General features: G+C 45.0%; 1 pseudogene; it reads right to left on the bottom strand.

Moving 5' to 3' along the window:
• Positions 1 to 2489: 2489 nt before the first annotated feature.
• LOC137208490 (S-adenosylmethionine decarboxylase proenzyme-like) lies at positions 2490 to 3465 on the bottom strand (annotated as a pseudogene).
• Positions 3466 to 7114: the final 3649 nt, after the last annotated feature.

Below are 7114 nucleotides of genomic sequence, written 5' to 3'. Positions count from 1 at the left end.
AGAAAACAAGCTCGTGAGTATTTTTTTTTAATTGAGCAAACTTTAACTGACACTTAAATTGTGGTACAGAAATATATTTCAACTGATTTAAATCCAACACCATGAGGGGAGAAATTATGGTACCAAAAATTCCCTCTTCAATAATACTAAGATTAATTTATATCGCTATTCAATCTACAGTTTTCTCTTTTCTAGGCTTTGCTGCATACCAATGTGTGCGGTTTTTCAACATTAGATAGAATTCCTGAACCTGTTAGGAAAAAATCAGACTTTGAGCCAACAAATGTTATCATACCTACTAGGATATCTACTAGGATTTTGTTCAAGAAAAAAATTCACTCTGAACATTAGTCCTCAAAATAGGACACTGAAACATTAGGTTAACTAACTACAGAAGTTAATTAGGTTAACTTCTGTGCTAACTACAGAATCAAGCTGATCACATCGATTGAAAGCTTCTTAAGTGAAACTTTCAATCAATAACATGCTTAAGTCAAAACAGTATTCCAGCCACTTGATTTCAAGCAAAGTAGATTTTTTGTTTAGAAACACTAAAGAAGTGTGGTTCATTTGTAAATACAGAAGGAACAAAACATCACTGCATCAACCCAAAAAGAATCAAAACAACATTTTGAGGACAAGAAGAAATACAAAATTTAGTCAACTTTGCTGTTCTCTTGGCTGCTCAAATTCCACAATATCTGCAAACATAGCTAAAAGATGCTAACTCTTGAAAGCCTATATTTCCAGGCATTTCTAACTGACTATCGGAATTCTGTATGTTATGTTTTATGAAGACCATTCTGCTTCCCTGTGTATATATCTGAATAACCTGGACAGCTCTCATTCTAGCAGTCATTCACTTGATCCTATGAAGCCATGGTGAAGGGAACATCACACTGAGAGACACAGATGAAGTCAGAACACTATCATATGCATCACAAAGTCACAGGATTTTAAGTCACAAGGTGAAAAAGACATTGATTCTGCTTTAAACCAAAGTTTACAAGAAACTGTCACTGGAAATTCATGGAAATGGCTGCTAATGTAAAACTTAAAGTGAATGATCCAAGCCAGCTTGACTTACTGAATCCAGTACAGCCTTTATGCTAAATCTCCCTGCTCATAAACTCGGTGATAAAAATAAATAAATAAATCCTTGCATACCACTACTTCACACGTTAGTAAAGGCACAGTGCTCATGAGAAGCTAATCTCATATACTGGGAAGCACAGGATGGCAAATGGTTTCTGTACAGTCATGTCAGTACATCTACATCCCAATCTACAACACTCTATGGGTCATCCTTGATAACCAACTAATGAAGTTTATTTTGTCACTATTTTCCAAAAGAGCCCATGCCACTTACAAGGAAGCCAAATTCTCTTAACCTTAAATGAATATTAAGCCCAAGATCTACCCCAGCTTCCCCTATGGGGTATAAGATTAGTATAAATCGGGCTTGCCTGGTGGCACAGTGGTTGAGAATCTGCCTGCTAATGCAGGGGACACGGGTTTGAGCCCTGGTCTGGGAGGATCCCATATGCCGCGGAGCAACTAGGCCCGTGAGCCACAACTACTGAGCCTGAGGGTCTGGAGCCTGTGCTCTGCAACCAGAGAGGCCGCGATAGTGAGAGGCCCGCGCACCACGATGAAGAGTGGCCCCTGCTTGCCGCAACTAGAGAAAGCCCTCGCACAGAAACAAAGACCCAACACAGCAAAAATAAATTAATTAATAAACTCCTACCCCCAACATCTAAAAAAAAAAAAGATTAGTATAAATCCACAGTGTAACTGTGTATTGCTTTATTTGAGGGGTGCAGGGGAGACACCCAGGTAAGAAAAAAATCAATTAAAGGACTAGGAATGTAAGGAGCAATAATGTTAAAATAGTAAAATACAAAAAATGAGTAACTGCAATCATTTTCTTAGGAGGACTTGATTCGTGGAAGAAAAACTAATTGGTATACGAAAAACATCTGTATGAAGTAGAAATTGGTTTCAATAACATTAGTAGAGAATACATTCTAGAAAGTAACAGTAACTAGAATGTACAAATTCTGACCGCAATTTAATAGAACAATCCCAGATGGTTAGGCTGAGGCCAACACCTAATGAGGACAAAACCTCTGTCTATGGGAAATTTTGGTTGATACCTGGAGAAATATCACACTGTGCATAAACCAAACTGAATTGTTTTCACAAGTGTTATAAAGTTTCATATAGTAACGGGTTTTTCTATATGCACTTCAGTTTCACAGCAAGAGTGGTATAGAATACCTAAACACACAAGAGACCATTCATGCAAGATATCTCACTCCTTGGTATAGTAACGCATACAATCCAAAATGATTACACTGTCATCACATCTAGGGCTTTCTGCAACTACAAGGTAGTGGTTGTAGAAAGCATGGACCTCAGTATCAGCTGCGGGCCCAGCCATCACCTTCTTCTATACGTTTTCTTTTTGCATTTTTACTTCATTTTTCTTAATTCTGCTGTTATTACCGTTTCTTAGCAAAACTGGTAAAAACAAAATTGTAATCACTGAACATAGCACTCCTCTGGTAATCAAGGCATTTAAAACTTTCAATCTTGTGGGACAAAGAAAGCACTGTTGACAAACAGGGTAATCAAAAATTTTCCTGGCATAAAACCCCACAACTTTCTTAATCAGGTCATTATAAGAGTTCATATGAAGTTTGTTTCAAAGCTACCTGAGAAAATTCTGGTTCTGGAGTGGCGTGAATAGCCCAGCAAGTTCCCTATGATTTCATTCCACTCACTGACTACCCACAAGGATTGAACTGTGTGACATCAATGACAGAACCTAGCACGAGTTCTACTCTCATTAATGACATCTTTGCAGTAACACCATCTTTCACGTAAAATTAGTCCATAACTTCTGGGTCAAGCTCACTCATCAGTATTTCCTGGGTTTGATCTAGCTGACTGATTACCCAGCTCTCTGGAAAATCCAGAGTATACCACTATGAACAGTCAGAGTTCATCCGTCCTATAAAATATGCTGTTCCATTGGGAAAAATTATATTAAGAAACTATTTCTTCCTGGAAATTCCAGTGTGGGTTCCCTTGGTGAGAAAGCTTCATGAAATTCTTAGGAGAATAAAAGAAGCTTTGAATTGAATCGAAATCGTTGTAATTTCTAGCAAGCTTCAACAGGGGAACCAGTGCTTTCAGCAGAAGGTGGTACCACACATCTTCAAAATGAAACATCTCTTGGAGACAAAAATGTTATTCTCACTGAACACATAAGCTTCCTGCTTGTCAGTTTTTGCCACACTCATGACTGACCACTAAACATCCTTCAAAAGTATGTCCCACTGGGATCATGGGGTGGTTTGAAGATTCCCCAGATCCTTGGTTTGTGACAGGTTGCTGCCAGGAGAACTAGAAGTCCAGCAGCTTCTTGCTTCCTTCGGAAAAAAAATGTGCAGCTTCCATCACCAGGAGATTAGCAAATAATTAACAACCACAGAAAATTAACTAAATCTCTTCTCCCATTGCTGCCAGTGCCACCAATTACTCCAACTGTGTTACCAAAGTTCAGCCTCCTTTTCTGCTTTAATTTTATATTGACTCTTTTTTAAGGAAAGCATTAATAAAATTTACCAGGCCTTTTTTGTTTCTGGAGTGCAGAGAGAGACGAAAGTTGATGACGAGTTTGCTGGAAACAGGGGCAGATAAAATTCAGTGTCTCAGAGTCCCCTGTTTGCCATCAGAGGGAGTAGAGACAGCAGCTAGCTAAGTGAACAGCCTGTAATAGGGGCGGAGCGGGTGCGCAGCCGTTAGTGCAACCATTAGTGTGCCACCGTTAGCGCGAGACCCGTAGGGCAGTGGTTAGAGGTCCCGCTCTGCCAACAGTCAGCCTGGCAGTGGTCCTCGCGGCGGCAAGTACAGTGAGAAGCAGGTCACAGCCTTCTCCCTGGGGCCCTCCAGGCCCTCTGGCCTCAGGCCAGCAGGTGAGCTGCGGGCCCAGGGACAGGCTGAGGGCTGTGTCCTGCAGAGCTCCAGAGTCCTCGCCAGGGCCGCCCACTGGCTGGGCCCAGACCTTGAAGCAGCCCGGAACCTCTCCCCCATCCCCACCTCCAGGACCTAATGGCAGCAGCAGTCTCCATGGGTCACAGTCCGTGGAGGCCTCAGCAACTGGACTACATGGGCACTGCCATTAGGGTAATAGCTTCAGTCTCTCCATTCAAGTTGCAAAAATTGATCCAGCTTAGATCAGTTGTCTACCGCTAGGAGGTGGCCAGAGGTCAGGGTTAAGTTGCAAAGACACTGCACATCATTACCTCAGATCCACCTCTGTAGTTGGGCAACTGTTCTCAAAAAAGGGCAATTGTTGTGAGCTGGGAATTAACCTGATTGGTGTTTGCTACAATATGTATTTCTATTGCTCCTATACAAATGATTCTCTCCGGTTTAAATGAAAACCCTGAGGGCTGGTCCTGGGGCCTGGCTCCCTCAGTGATGATAGCTGGGCAGGGTCTGGGGACCTGGCCCTGAGGGTGCTTCCAGCTGAGATCTGCCTCTTCAGCCGGACCTGGGCACTGGCAGGAGGACCCAGACTGGATGCTGGACGAACGCTCCCAGGCAGGGTAACCAGACGTGCAGGGACCCCTTCCTCTTAGCCAGGGCCTGGACCTCAGAGGATGAAAGTTGAGCCTTGGGACCTTGCCCTTTCTTGTCAGAACAGAGAATAACATTTGTTTTGGTGGAGGTTTACAGGAACATCATGACCTGACCATGACCTGACCTCAAGAACAGAGGATCTGACACCAAGAAGTCTGCAACAACTGACCACGCCCCTCCTTCACCTTTCCTATAAAAGGGCTTTGATGAAAGCTTTCGAGGAGTTCAGGGTTTTTAAGGCATGAGCCACCCGTCTCCTTGCATGGCCCTGCAATAAACCTTTCTCTGTTCCAAACTCTGAAGTTTTGGTATTGTTTGGCCTCACCGTGCATCGGGCACACAGACTTGCATTCAATAACACATCCAAGGTCACACAGAGATTTTGTACTGGGCCTAGAACAAGGGTCTTCTCATTCCCAGTTCATCCTCCCTCACCACCAGAGCATAAGGTATCCCTATTCCTGAAGGTAATACCCTTTCAAACACCAACAGTATACAACTGAACATGGCCTGGTGACACCTTGTTATACCTTGTTCACACTCACCCATGCAGAGTGGATGGAAAGCAACAAGATACCTGCTCCTGTCTGATTGTGACGTCGGACAATCAGACAATCGGAATCCTTACCTGTGAGGAGTAGACCTCCTTTCTGACCTCAAAGAGATCTTCATTTTCTGAGACTTTCTACCCCATGTCCCATCCATAGTCAATCCCTCTCCTTTTTATTCCCAAAATGAGCAGCTCCAGAATAAAGGAAGGAGTCAGTGCACAGGGTTGTGTGCGTTGAGAGGGATCAGGGAATGGTGGAGAGTAAACGGTGTGAGGAAGGAAAATCAGGCAGACCTCAGAGGTTGCCCTCCTTCCCCTGGGCGGAGAGACTGGCCAGGATGGCAGCACACTGGGGGTCCCAAGTGCACCCTGGAGCAGAACGGAAACGACGCGGGGATCTCCCAATGCCTTCCTTTTGCTCTTAAGTCTCCCCACCCTACATGTCCACATCTCAAAACTCAGCAGTCCCTAGCACAGCGTAGGCTCTTCACGACAGGTTGTGCTTGGCCTTTCCACAGAGCTGTAGGATACAGACGCCCCGATGCCTCTCCGGGGTCAGAGTACCTACCGGGCCTGTCTCAGGAATACGAGGTGCTGCTGTGAAACACACAGTGCTCTACAAATGCAAGGATGTTGTTACAGAAGGATATTGAGGGTTAAGGAATGAAAGGGTAGCCTGCTAGAATATTTTAAAGCGCGCGTACAAACATCCATGAGGCTGGTGCTTGCAGGGAGGGAACGGCCACAGCCATGCTTGTGAGGCCTTGACTTTGACCCTTTCTGGAGCCCACTAGGCCTCGCAGACATCAGGGTGCTCTCCTTCCTCCCTCCTCCCTCCCTGACCAGTCCAGTCATTCTTGGTCCCCTCCCTTCACCCAGGCCATGCACAGCACACAGGGCCTCTGCGGGTTGGAAGGGTCTGCCGGGCCTGAGACTTCCAGACTCTGTGGAACAACGCCTGTCCTCCTCAGACGGGCAGGATAGACCCCGACACTGCAGGGAAACCAGTGTGTGTGTCTCCCGGAAGTGAGGACTTGGTGCCCCCAAACAAGAAGAGTCAGTCAAGATGTCTCTCCTTGCCCAGGTTTTTATGGGCATCTCAGGGCAGAGAAGAGGGCTGGGGGTGTAACATGTCTCTCTCTGTTTCTCTGATTAGCCTCCTACACTCCCTGATGAGGACTGGAGTGAGGGGAGGGGAGGAGTACAGGGCCGAAGAGGTGAGACTGTGCTTTTCAGGAATTTACTGCAGCCTCTTTTGTTTTGCCAGAAATAAGTTTAATCAATTTCGCCCTTTTTTTTCTTTTAAGGAAAATCCTCCCATGAGAGATTTTACAAGACCTGGCATGTGAAGTTTTGCTCTTTGATTCCTTTAAAAGGTATTCACCCCAGTGCACAACTTCATTCTCTCTAATATTTCCATCAAGTAATTAACAAATGACAAACAAATCCAAAGAGATGGTGAATCATTACATCTTCCAAATGCTGGTGTCTGGGACACCTGAGGCCCCCTTTGTACACTCTGGGTTTCAGTAGTGCCAGAAGTAGACCTTGATCTATTGTTTTTTTAATTTATTTATTTTGGCCTGCATTGGGTCTTTGCTGCGTGCGGGCTTTCTCTCTAGTCGCGGTGAGTGGGGGCTACTCTTTGTTGTGGTGCGCAGGCTTCTCACTGCAGTGGCTTCTCTTGTTGCGGAGCATGGGCTCTAGGTGTGTGGGCTTCAGTAGTTGTGGATCGTGGGCACTAGAGCGCAGGCTCAGTAGTTGTGGCACACGGGCTTAGTTGCTCCACAGCATGTGGGATCCTCCCGGACTAGGGCTCGAACCCATGTCCCCTGCATTGGCAGGCAGATTCTTAACCACTGCGCCACCAGGGAAGTCCCAGATCTATTGTTTTTAAATCAAGTAATCTAG

Source organism: Pseudorca crassidens, chromosome 16 (genome assembly GCF_039906515.1).
Source record: "Pseudorca crassidens isolate mPseCra1 chromosome 16, mPseCra1.hap1, whole genome shotgun sequence".
Classification (NCBI taxonomy): Eukaryota; Metazoa; Chordata; class Mammalia; order Artiodactyla; family Delphinidae; genus Pseudorca; species Pseudorca crassidens.
This window is presented reverse-complemented; position numbering and strand designations above follow the sequence as displayed.